The sequence below is a fragment of the Aplysia californica genome, unplaced genomic scaffold (genome assembly GCF_000002075.1).
Source record: "Aplysia californica isolate F4 #8 unplaced genomic scaffold, AplCal3.0 scaffold00543, whole genome shotgun sequence".
Classification (NCBI taxonomy): Eukaryota; Metazoa; Mollusca; class Gastropoda; order Aplysiida; family Aplysiidae; genus Aplysia; species Aplysia californica.
Window position 1 is genome coordinate 542,060 of NW_004797813.1, and position 6,188 is coordinate 548,247.

The window sequence follows — 6,188 nt, forward strand, 5'->3', positions numbered from 1 at the left end:
AGAGAGAGGGAGAGAGAGAGGGGGGGGGAGTCAGGCAATGAAAGAAATGCGAAATGGAAAGCGAAGAAAGAGCATGTCCAGGGATATATAAACTCACACGAGAGGAGAAATAACAAGAGGAAAGGCAAAGGGATAAGCGGGCGATATAATACGCGGTGAGAATACGATAATTTGTCATTGTATTTGGTTTATGAGTACAAGAATGCAGCCCACATCAGGAGGTGGAGAGGTTGAGGCAAGAACCGCAAATTTTGCGAGAAATGCTCGGTAATTTAAAGTGTTTTAATAGCGCGAGCCTTTTTAGCTGATTTCCCCCCATACCAGTGTTAATGTGATTTGGTCACACGCGCCTCTATTGATCTGAGGCTGGTTGAGTAAACAGATGCTCCGTGCTGTCGACTTGCATTGTGGGAGATGCCCGTCTGGGCGGGGCCTGGACCAGTGGTCATTATCGGGCGCCTATGCAAGGAAGAAAGTTTCTTTCTCCACGAAATGCTAATTGTGTCTGTCCAATCGCAGTCGTTTCATTGGCGGGTGCTCCTGGGAAATCGACAGAACCGCACCACGAGCTGAGAGGACAAGAGGGGGGAACTCTGGCAGGATCATGTTGAAGGGAAACTTCCGGTCCGCGATGCTAACTGCGAGTGCTCGCCCTTATAAATGCTGCGGTCATCTGGTTGCTGTGTGTTTACGAATAAAAAGAATTGTCCAACTGGAGACACGCGAGAGCACTGAATGACTGTGAAACTGTGATAACAATTTTACCGTATTCTCATTCTCACGGGTTATTGGTAGAATTGTATAGACATACTCTCTTTGAAGCTTTTTTTTCTGCGGAACGTAAAGAGCGAAGAACTTATTAGTCGATATTTGTCGTTTGGGACTCAGTTATTCATTACATTCATAATTGCGCGCCAAATTGTTGACAGAGAGTCCACAAAATTCTGAAAACAGAACGCAAATGAAAACAAATATATGAGAGTTCTGCTTGCGTGAGTACTATGTAGACGTATTTGATAACCTTTGCTGTCTGGAACAAACTAAATCTAAGAAAGCTGTGACCATCACCCTCGAGGTTTGAATGGGCTCTACTGCCCTACATCGACGATGCACATCCAAAACTTTTTAAACCAGAACGACAACAACAACAACGATCTCCACAGAGACAAAGAAGAAGATGCTCCAACAGATGAGGAGACCATAAACGTAGAAGAGGATCAAATGGCTCATGACGAGCCGGAAACAGACGTGAACGAAATGAAAGAAACTGAAGAAGATGTCGACGATGATGATGAAGGGGGGTATTCCGACCACCGTATGTGCTCACAAAACTGTGACGTCTCAATGTCCAACAGAATGCCGGAGTATATATCAGAAAAACAGTTCTCGTCCGAGAATACAGAGGGTGTTTCTGAAGTAGAAGAGAACTCGTCCTTACCTTGTGACCCAGAGAAAAGCAAAGCCACAGACAGCTGTCCTGTGATCAACACTTCCAAACGTTCCTCGTCCAGTGTGAAACTTTCTTTTAGTATTGACAGGATTTTGCAGGATGTTGATAGCTCATCGACGAAAGACTCCACGCCGGCCAGAACAGCTGTTTTGGATAGTCGTGAGAATTCGCTACCAGAGACAAACGTCAAAGTCGCCCATCTGCCGCCCTCCAAGCAGTTCCCTCCTCAAGGCCGACCTGCTTTACCGTTCGACCTGCCGGCTTCCGTCTCTTCTATGCACAGTCCTTTTCTCTCTTCTGACGTGTGTCGGGTGGAGAGCAACAGGTGAGACTTGAGGGTGACATCTTTCTCGGCTAATGTCTTACTTTTTACTTTGTTCGTTGTCGTCGAATATTCCTCGTCTATCATCAGTTTCTACCAATTGACTTTTGTACTCTGTTCATTCATTTATTTGATTCGAAGAGCTTGCTCTCCCTTTAATAAAATGGAAGGATGTTATTTATCAGTTCTATAATATGTCTGTTTGTCTAGGGTTGTTGTTGTTTCGTTGTTGTTGTTGGGGTTTTTGTTGTTGTTGTTATAGTTGTTGTTTTTGGGGTTTTTTATGAACTGTTCATTAATCTAAATTGTATTTTTTTCTGTATCGTACGATATAAACTTTTGGAAACAATTATCTACCATAACCTTAATTATTTCATTTATGTATTCTCTTTTGTAGATTGTTCAAGGGCTGAAACAGTATAAGATATAGGATGACCCTCATTTTTTCCATTGTTCCTTCCAACCCATCCCCTCCCCATCCTCCTTCCGTTGCTCTGTCTCTCTGTCTCTCTGATTCTCTCTCTCTGTCTCTCTCTCTCTCTCTGTCTCTGTCTCTGTCTCTCTCTCTCTCTCTCTCTCTCTCTCTCTCTCTCTCTCTCTCTCCCTCGCTATCTCTTTCTCTCTCTTTCTTTCTTTCTTTTTCGCGCACACACACACAAACAAAAAAACAAACAAACAAACAAACACTCAGTCATTCAAGGCCCATGTATGTACATATATGTCTGTGTGTATGTCTGTCTCTTTTCACTCTTCATCTTTCATAAATAGCCATACACAACATGTAGACAAGAACGAAATACATTTATATATGAGAAAACATTTTGTATCCTAGAGTCTACACCATGGCGTTTCCTCTTGTGTTTTCTTTGACGAAAAAGAAAAAAGAAAATAAAAGGATTAATGACTGCCAGAGAAATAATAGAGCAACTGCAATTCCCAGGATAGTCTTGGCAGCATCCTTGCGGTACATTGTCTTCTTTTGTTGTACCATCTACAAACACGGGTTTGCGTCTATAGACAGAAAAATGGGGGGGGGGTGGATAAGTAAAAAATAATGTTTAGTTCTCAGCAGGCTGCCAATAACCCCCCCACACCAAAAAAAAACCCTGACAGCTACGGCAAACTCGAATGAACAAGCTAGTGAAGAGACTTCTTTATCATAAAGTCTGTGCGTATTTCGATCAGAATGGGGGAAAAAAACGATATCAAAATCCATCATTTATGATCTGTCAACTTTAACTTTTTGCTACTCCTGAGGGTTTCAAACACAGTATGACCATCATAACAAAACAGCTGCAGTTGTGGTGACTTTCTGTTTTTCCACATGTCGTCCGTCTTTCACTTGTGAAAAGACTTAGAAATAAGAAATGGAACTTTTTTCAATCGGCAACTAAAAATCAAGGATGAAACACATCTAGCGAAAATCTAACCAGACTTTGAAAAGTAAGAAAGAAAATGAAACCAAAAGGGGCAGACAAAAAAAGGTGAAAAATAAAAACATCGAAAAATATCGAAATACAAAACAAAAACATCAAATATTAAAATAGCTTTTGACGTATGATTTCGTGTCCTGATAAGATTTATCAACAATGTTATTCCTGTCACGCTGTGCTGTAAACACATTCTGTTATATTAAGGTAATGAATGTGATCGATCACATTTAATCAACGATATCAGCTTTCATTGTCGGTTTAGGGGGAGGTAATTTGTCGTTTTTATATTGCTGTCGTTCCTCTCTAAAAGACAGAATAATAGAAAGATGTACACATAAACGAACAGATACAAAGAAACGTACGCTCGTTCTCAAACATCCATGCACTAACTCTCCTAAGTGTTGTCACACTCTCGACGTCTTTGCCTCTCTCTCTCTCTCTCTCTCTCTCTCTCTCTCTCTCTCTCTCTCTCTCTCTCTCTCTCTATCTATATATCTATCTATCTCTCTCTGTCTGTCTATCTATCTATCTATCTATCTATCTATCTATCTATCTATCTATCTATCTATCTATCTATCTATCTATCTATCTGTCTGTCTATCTATCTATCTATCTATCTATCTATCTATCTATCTATCTATCTATCTATCTATCTATCTATCTATCTATCTATCTATCTATCTATCTATCTATCTATGTCCAGCAGACTATCTATTTTCCAATCTCTCCCACTCTTTCTTCAGTCCTTGAGGGGGGGGTTTCATGTCTTTCGGGATTCTGAAAGAGTTCACGTGAATGTGTGTGTGTGTGTGTGTGTGGGTGGGGGTGTATGTGTGAGTGTGTGTGGATGGGGGTGTATGTGTGTGTGTGTGTGGGTGGGGGTGTATGTGTGTGTGTGTGTGGGTGGGGGTGTATGTGTGAGTGTGTTTATGGTGCACGGATATTTCAGTTTGCATGTAATCTAGGTTGGGCCTAGATCCGAATGTGCATGTACTTGTCAAATAAGGGCAAGAAACTAAAAATACCCGCATATTTTTTTCTCCCAACTTTTGTCCTAGTAAAACCTGCCTCTCCGTCTCTACATTATTTGTACACAATGTGAGTGTATTTTGTAAATTCGGAAGAGAAAAAAGTTTCTATTCGTCTTTTTTTAACGACCACAACCAAAAGACAACAGCACTCTCTCATCTATCATGTCGTACAAGGATGTGAATAGATTGCCAATACAATGTACAGTGTCGCCCTATTGCTTGGAAGAGCCATGAATACAATTCTTTGGCCGGACTTAGCATTGATCTATACCTTTTAATCAAAGAACTTTTTCGCTATAACATTATTATTTCTAATATTTGTGTGTATTAATTAATATTTTTCTCTTGCTAAGTCACGCTGCGTAGAATACTGTACAATCAGAGAGAACACTTGAAATACATGCAAGTTGTGAAATACCTCTGCAAAAAAACATTACGGTGTCTATCAACTTTAACACCATGATCTTATTGTTCTAGCGGTAGTGCATTTTTTTTTATGAAGGTGTTTTACGCTCCTTCGACACAATTTCGATCACTTAGGAAGCGGGCTTCAACCCTGCCTGTCAGGGCAACCTGGACTGAGAGGGATACAACGTCCTAGCAGAAAAACCGAGAAGCTCGATTAAAAACTGACCCTCTTCGCAAAGGGACCGTAATTGAAGATATTATAAATCGGCCAAGGGCATGCGTGTCCAAGTCGCGAGCACGATTAATCGTAAGGGTTTTTCATGAGACAAAATATTATTAGATCCAGTGCTTCCAGCTGGGCTGGTGGAAACTTTTGATTTTAATTTTCAAGACGAACATTTTTGTTTTGGTTTTTTAAAAATTAATTTTCAGCTCAATGCGCGCCACTTTCATTATTAATTACTGGGTCGACTCGCGGGTCAGACTGAAACTGTTCGCAAACCAGATCTGGCCGGGGGCCGTACTTTGCCCGTGGATGTTATAGATATAAATGTAATCGTTTTCTTATCTGACAATTAAAGCTTCAAAGCTCACTGCGATTCCATTGTAAGAAGGAGATGGATATACGGAATATTCTTTACTTATTTTAAGCTTCTTTTCCCACTTTTGACGACACCAGTGGCCCTGCCTGTCTTCGTAAAATGTTTGTTGTTGTTGTTTTTCTCTCTCTAAATAGTGGAGCTAGCGATATTTTGGGGAATTCAAACCAAAGTAAATATGTAATTAGATTTTATTCCAGTGTGTATATGTATAATGATAAATAATAGATACTTTCTATATGGCGCAGATTCACGCCCAATAGCAAGCTTTTCGCGTTTTGCAAACTACCTGTATATTACTACCCAGCAGACGTGGAAAGTGGAAACACTTTCTATTTAGACGAGTATTCGAAGAACGGCACAGAAAGGTCTATTTTGCAATAGTGTTGGCTTCTTGAAATACTAAACACTGTGTTAATTGTTAAATACTCTGATTGGGCATGATCGTAACAAAGAGTCGAAACTCGCCTTCTGAGTAATATCTTCACTGTAAATTAAGGACTTATCGCGTTTATAGTTGTAGCAAGTGTTGTTTTCTCATTGTGTATTCCCAGTCACGTCGTCAAATATCATCATTGTAAGAAAAAGCAAACATTTCAGTACCTCAGACAAGTGAAAAAGAGAGATAATTTACACTGTTGTACAGTTCTGTTAATTTAAAAGTTAGTGTTTGTCCAGCAATGACCTTCATTTTGTATGTATTTATTGCGATGGGGGGCATTTTTCTACTTAGGTGAAAGTGTTCCGAAAACACGCCGGTTGTCGTGACTTCGTGGGAAGGGTCTATGAATTGCACTGTTGTTGTGCGTTATCTTGTATCTCTAATGGTCCTGATTATGTCTTTGCAGTTCTGTATTTCTCTTTTCCTTTGATACCAGTGTTGATTTGAATTTTCCGCTCTACGGTGACTTCTACTGTCTGATCCAGGGGTTTTAAAGTTAATTC

At 40.2% G+C, this 6,188-nt stretch overlaps 1 protein-coding gene across 1 annotated transcript in view; it reads right to left on the reverse strand.

Moving 5' to 3' along the window:
• The window catches only part of LOC106012878, a 24,663-nt gene extending 23,134 nt beyond the window's left edge, over window positions 1–1,529 (reverse strand). The window contains exon 1 of the mRNA XM_035971940.1: window positions 1,439–1,529. The gene's annotated coding sequence lies outside the window, so the exon portion shown is untranslated. The remainder of the gene's footprint in view (window positions 1–1,438) is intronic.
• Between the last annotated feature and the right edge of the window lie 4,659 nt (window positions 1,530–6,188).